Raw genomic sequence first — 7,050 nt, 5'->3', positions numbered from 1 at the left:
ACCTTGCAAAGATCCTACCTCTCAACACCATTGCACTAGGTCTTAAGCTCCAAATATATGGAATTTGGAGAACAGACTCCTACCACAGCAATCACAAAGGAAAGAATACCAAGGTATGCAATGCACAGCATCCATTAATTTTAAGAAGTGGTATGGACGCCTGAGATATAAACAAACCAAGATCTCCCTGATGTGGATGTCCAGCTCTCTTAATCACAGGAAAGTACTTCCTGTCAGGGAGAGTTAGGTTGTGATGAAGCCACAGTTCTGTAGTCTCCATGATAGGTCATAGAGGCTAACCCAGGAAAGGGATCTTCACTGGAATACACAGTGAGTCCTGTGCAGCAAATACTTCCCAGCAGTCTGTCGTGTCCTTAATACAGAAAATCCGTGATTCCGCTTATTTTCTCAAAGCTAGCATGAAATAGCAGGGGCTATTTCTCCTGTATCCTCGTTTCTTCTCACCACATAGTTGGTGCAAAAATATTGAATGGCCAACTCATGGTTAAATAAAATATAAATAAACAGAGTTTCAGAGTCAATACATTATTCAAAACTGGAAAAAAACCCTAGAAAGCTGCAGATATGCATGAAAATAAAACAAAATGTTAATTAGATATATTAGAGTTGAATATTGTGAAACCCAAACAAGAGGATTATACCTTACAAGTTAGTTGGAGACCAAAACCAGAACAATACATCTTGGAAGTCAGTGGGAGAGCAAAGCAGGAACAATACACCTTGAAGGTTAAGGGTTCTGTTTGCAGTTAAGACAGTCAAGAATATGTTCCTGACTAATCTGTGTTAATTCCTCGCAAGTTAAGGTTTCTATTTGTAATGAAAAAGTTCCTGTTTTTTCTGTGATAAATCCTTGCAAGATAAGGTTTCCATTTGTAATTAAGAATAAGCTCCTTGTTTCTTAGATCCAATGTAAACTGCAAAGCAGGTTTTCAACCTACACTAAACTTGTGAACCCATTCTCATAATGTAATCTTTACCTTTGATTTTCCCTTTCATTGTATCATCCTAATAATCTGTAACAGCCTACTCTTTGCCCAGGTAACACCTATGTCTCCAACAAAAGAGACTTCAAGAGGCTGACAGGGGTTACTCTCTCAAATCCCTACTTAGGATGGGAAAGCGAACTGGCCAGTCCTGGTGCATCCCGAAATACAGCTTGCTTTAATTGGACAATTGTGGATTTGTTCTTTTCTCCTCAAAATTCTCAAGTGTAACATATTTCTGAACTCTTAAAAAAATGTAGCTCCGGCCGCGCCGCGGTTTGAGGGCGGGAGGCTGGGGGGGGAGGGTAAGCGGAGCCGGCGCGGCCGCCATGTTGGTTCTGAGGCGGCTGCTGTGAGGCGCCGACGGAGCGAGCGGGCGGGCGTGCGGAGCGGGGAGCGCAGCGCGGGAATCTGCCTGAGTGCGAGCGAGCGGCGGGCGACGGCGGCGGCGCCATGAGCGGGGGCACCCCTTACATCGGCAGCAAGATCAGCCTCATCTCCAAGGCGGAGATCCGCTACGAGGGCATCCTCTACACCATCGATACCGAGAACTCCACGGTAGCCCTCGCCAAAGTTCGATCCTTCGGTACAGAAGACAGGCCAACAGACCGTCCAATACCACCTCGAGATGAAGTCTTTGAATACATCATATTCAGGGGGAGTGATATTAAAGACCTCACTGTTTGTGAACCACCCAAACCACAATGTTCTTTGCCTCAGGACCCAGCTATTGTTCAGTCTTCACTAGGTTCGTCATCTTCTTCATTCCAGTCAGTGGGCTCCTATGGACCTTTTGGCAGGATGCCAGCATACAGTCAGTTCAGTCCAAGTACATTAGTTGGGCAGCAGTTTGGTGCTGTTGGTGTTGCTGGGAACTCCTTGACATCCTTTGGAACAGAAGCATCAAATAGTGGTACCTTATCCCAGAGCAATGCAGTTGGTTCGGCCTTCACACAAGACACAAGATCTGTAAAACAACAACTAGCCCAAGGTCGATCAAGCCCTCAGTTAGACCCTTTGAGAAAAAGTCCAACCATGGAACAAGCAGTACAGACCGCCTCGGCCCACTTACCTGCTCCAGCACCTGTTGGGAGAAGGAGCCCTGTACCAGCCAGGCCTTTGCCACCTACCAGCCAGAAAGCAATAGACAACCAAGAGCACAGGCGAGCTGAAGTACACAAAGTCCCAAGGCCAGAAAATGAGCAAGTCCGAAATGACAGCAAGAGGCAAGTTGTTCCTGGAGTTCCTTCTGCTCCAAGAAGAGGACGTGGGGGTCATCGAGGTGGCAGGGGGAGATTTGGTATCCGTCGAGATGGTCCAATGAAATTTGAGAAAGACTTTGACTTTGAAAGTGCAAATGCACAATTTAACAAGGAGGAAATTGACAGAGAGTTTCATAATAAACTTAAATTAAAAGATAAACTTGAGAAGCAGGAGAAACCTGTGAATGGTGAAGACAGAGGAGACTCTGGAGTTGACACTCAAAACAGCGAGGGGAACGCCGATGAGGAAGACCCGCTCGGGCCCAACTGCTACTATGACAAGACCAAGTCCTTCTTCGACAACATCTCTTGTGACGATAATAGAGAAAGGAGACCCACGTGGGCTGAAGAGAGAAGGCTAAATGCTGAAACTTTTGGAATCCCACTTCGTCCAAACCGTGGCCGTGGGGGCTACCGAGGCAGAGGCGGCCTCGGCTTCCGTGGTGGCAGAGGCCGTGGTAATGGTCGAGGAGGAACCTTCACTGCCCCTCGAGGGTTTCGTGCCGGATTCAGAGGCGCTCGTGGGGGTAGGGAGTTTGCAGATTTTGAATATAGGAAAACCACGGCTTTTGGACCCTAAAAGGTCTGGATTGGTCATACTGCTTTCTGAAAGAAAGACAACAAAGTTGCTGCGTAGTCTACAAACAAGTCTTTGAAAATAGGTGACTCCTAGCTCTTCATGGTCCTGGAAAGTGGTTTCAGTCTTTGTGAAGAATGAAGAAGTGAAGTTGCTGTCTGTCTGTCACCAGCACTGGGTTCTGTCTGTTTTCTGCTTCATTTCAAAGCTACACTGCAGTTGCTTTGGAGCAGGAAGGGTTGTCTTAAAACACAAACATACGTGTATGTGGAGTAGAGATGGTTATGATTTCCTTGCTTAGAGTTGAACTAAAGCCCGCTAAATGGAACTGCTAAGTATTTTTTCATCACTGAAAGGATTTTTCTTATCACTAATTAATTGTATTTGGCAATTGCTTCGAGTTGCCTGCAGATAGGCCGTGATACTGTGTTTTGAGCCACAGAAGGTTTTGTGTGTATGTGTGCGTGCGTGTGCGTGTGCGTGTGCGTGTGCGTGTGCGTGTTCGTGTGCGTGTGTGTGTGTCTGTCTTTCTCTTTTCTTTTTTGGAGATCCTATAATATGAGGTAGCTTATTTCGACACTTAATTAGGGTGCTGGATGGTAGAGAATTTTGTCAGTCAACTATGTACACAGGTAAATATTGTTTCTTAGGCAAAGGTAACTTTTTTATATAGTTGTAAAATTCCATTATATTCCATTGCCAAAGAAACATTAAGAACTTTGTATAGCTGTATAAAAAGCAACTAATTTTTTAAAGAATAAACGTTTTAAAGTCAGCACACACACGTGTCCTTGCAGAGGTCAGTGAGCTGAGGAGCAGGGATACGCTGGGTCTTTCCCCTTGCTTTCCAGGCTTAAGGTTTTTGATTTCCTTTGTAATGTTTGGAACACAAATGAAGATTTGATAACTCTATTCCATTATCTAAAAAACATAAATTATTCATGCATAGTATATGGATTTCATTTTGTAGCAAATCACAGGATTTGTTCAAATAACAGATATTTTAAGTGTATGATTGTAAATAATCATAAATGAGAATGTACCTCGATGTATTTTCAAATAAGTAACCTTCTCCTTTTTAAGACATTAAAACTCGTTGATACATCAGTTGACCTGTTCCTCCTGCTATGCCTGGAGTTCTGTTGTGGTAACACCCACTCCTGTTTCCTGTCAGAAAGATGGCGTCTCAGGATCATCTGGCGCCTGTAAGCATCACTAACATAGTGTGCTGGCCCATGGCCTGCCGATGACTCTGTACACGTTTGTTGCTAACTGTAAATTACTAATAAATCTTTTGATATTTAAGCTATAGTGAAAAAAGATCTGGCCACTTTGTGTTTTTAATAAAGGCCATGGAATAAAGGGAAAAAAAAATGTAGCTCCATTTTACTCCAGTTAACATTTTGATGCACTCAGTAGGGAAGGCATTGTATTCATTCAGTGCTGTAGAGATTAGCAGAGTTTGGATCTGCGCTGAGACTCTGGTTTCAGATAGTATGGGTGTAGCTTCTGCTTACATTTTAGCTGCATTATATACAACTAATTATTTAAGCTCCTTATGTATACCTTCTCTAAAGAAAGGATAGTAAACTGCCTCCTTGGGAAAATGGGTTTGCCATAGTGAAGTATTGCCCAACAACGGAGGGATCTAGATGAGAAATGATTCTGCTGAGACTCATGCTAGTGTTAGAGATGTCAGTGTGGAGACGGGACAGAACACAGCTGAACTGGAAAAAAAGCCAAGGATCCTGAAATTCTTCAGAAAAAAAAAGAGAGTGTGAGCCAGTCAATAGTGTGTCCAGGCATTGCTGATATGCATAATCTTCATTTTTTTCTGGATATTTTAGGTGTAAATTACTAGAGTAGAAGGCCCAATTGTTCTGGGTTCTGTGTGCACCAGGCCATGTGTAGTCAGCAGAGGCAGAGGATGAGAAGACAGTTGGTAGTTGGATTCCACAAGGATGAGTAAGATACTGTGTCTACAAGGCATTGTTGTTGAACAGCAAGGAGACATGTGTTTGTGTACTAATTCACTTAAGTACAGATGGGATGAATTTAGAATTACAATGATTGAACAAAAGGCTCAAAATACAGAAATGGGGATGATTATTTTTACCTATAAAGAAATGTGAAACAAGTAAGTTTGGAACTCTGATGCCCTCTCCTGGCCCTGACCCTAGGGCATCTGCATGTACATAAGTGCACATGCACAGAGATGTACACACACACACACACACACACACACACACACACACACACGATGAACGGGGTAGAAAATAGTAAAGGGTTAAAACAAGAAGCAGGAATGGAGAAAATAATACACAAATGAGTTTGCAAGCTTTAGATGATAAGTGTCTTGCTATTTGTAGAAAATTTTCTGACTAATAGCTTAATATTTCCTCTTTCAAATGGTTTCATCTTAAAACAACCACACTATAATAATGAGGAATAAGTCTTTATGGATGGAATTTTAAAACATTATGTAAACAATTTTGAACAGAAAGATACCATCCTTCTGAGTTTTTGCTTTCCATCTCTGCTGAGATAAATTCTCTACCAAGATTGAAATTACTCCACTGTAATTGATTAAAGATATAGTTCTGGCTGGGAAGTCGTGGCACACACCTTTATTCTCAGCACTTGAGAGGCAGAGGCAGATGGATTTCTGAGTTTGAGGCCAGCCTGATCTACAGAGTGAGTTCCAGGACACCCAGGGCTACACAGAGAAACCTTGTCTTGAAAAACCAGAAAAAAAAAAAGATCAAAACGTCACACAGGATCACACAGGCATTTAGACTCATATGACTGTCTAGTGTTTCTAGAAATTATCCCATTTGTCTTGGCCACTTCTGTCCTCTTATGCTGTTAGCCTAATCACATGGGAATCCAGGATTCCTTCAGGTCTGCAGGCAGCAAATTTCCTAAGCTACCATCCTGTTCTTTGCCACAGGCCTTTGTTATAATAGGATATCTGACTCAAAGGGTCTCTCTAGAATCTGGTTAGGTGCTTTTCAAAGAAAGTAAGATGGCTAGAGTAAGATCTTCAGGACTGTGAGGTCATCAGAAAGGGAAGGAATTTGAGCTAGCTTTTTGTTAGTTTACAGGATATTAACTACTTGAAACTCACTGGATAACTTTGCTGTTTTAATAATCCAGAACTCTACGTAGACTTCTCATATGCAACAAAACAACCACAGAACCCTCCTGGTAGAGACCTATGTTCCCTTGGTGACTACACTAGCTAGTTCTATGTCAACTTCACACAATGTAGTTATCAGTATTGGGGTCCACAAATCACCTTACAAACTACAGAAACACGAATCTCAGTCAGACTGGGATAGTTTATTGCAAATATGCTCCAGGACTAATCAATCAGAGCCACAGTCAAGATTTGGGAACTGAAATGTGACACTAAGTTTAGCTCCTACAGTGGTTTTTATGCCTAAAATTCACAAACATCTGTGCCAAGTTATTCTACCAATCAGGATGTTGGGATAGGGAATTCCCTTAGGAATGTGTCATTGTGCATTTAGCCTGTTCTCTTTGGTTGAGGAATTCAACTGTGCCAGAGGATTTGCCTTGTCTAATATTCACATCTGAAATGCCCACTAGGATGTCAGTTACCCATGTTTCTTTCTACAAAGTAGGATGTCGATTCTCAGGTATGTCCTAGGAACTTAAACTTTACTCCATTATTACTCAAAAGAGAAAACTTATTCCAAATGACTCCTTATGTTGGTCCAGAAGTCTCTCTTAAGTTGGGGTCCACCTCAGAGGCAACTTATACTATAAAAGCTTATACACAGGTGTAGGAAGTGCTGTTGGGTGGTCGGTTCGGGTCAAGGCTTATTGTAGGTAACTATACACAGCTGTTCTATTAACTTCTATTGTGATTGGTTTCCAAGGGCACAGAATATAACAGAATATGTAATAAATGTGGCATTGGAAAATTTCATAGTAACAAAAGAAACATATGAGAAAGTTTCCTTATAAAGGCAGGCTAGTCAGGTAACTGTTACCTAGGTCTTAATATTTTACCTATGCCTTAATATTCCATCTAGGCCTTAATATTTTACCTCGGCCATAACAGTCAGAGAAGAGGGATCTTGTTTCAGAAAAATCCCTTGATAAGATCTGGCTGTGGACAAGTCCAGCATTTTCTCAATAAGTGATTGGTGGAGGAGGGCCCAGCCCATTGTGGGTGGTA

The 7,050-nt window shown here is 42.2% G+C and overlaps 1 pseudogene; it reads left to right on the top strand.

Moving 5' to 3' along the window:
• The first annotated feature begins 1,392 nt into the window (after positions 1-1,392).
• Positions 1,393-3,953, top strand: LOC114619284 (annotated as a pseudogene).
• The last annotated feature ends 3,097 nt before the right edge of the window (positions 3,954-7,050 follow it).

Source organism: Grammomys surdaster, unplaced genomic scaffold (assembly GCF_004785775.1).
Source record: "Grammomys surdaster isolate TR1022 unplaced genomic scaffold, NIH_TR_1.0 149, whole genome shotgun sequence".
Lineage (NCBI taxonomy): Eukaryota > Metazoa > Chordata > Mammalia > Rodentia > Muridae > Grammomys > Grammomys surdaster.
Note: the sequence above shows the minus strand (reverse complement) of the source record. Positions and strands in the feature narration are given on the sequence as shown.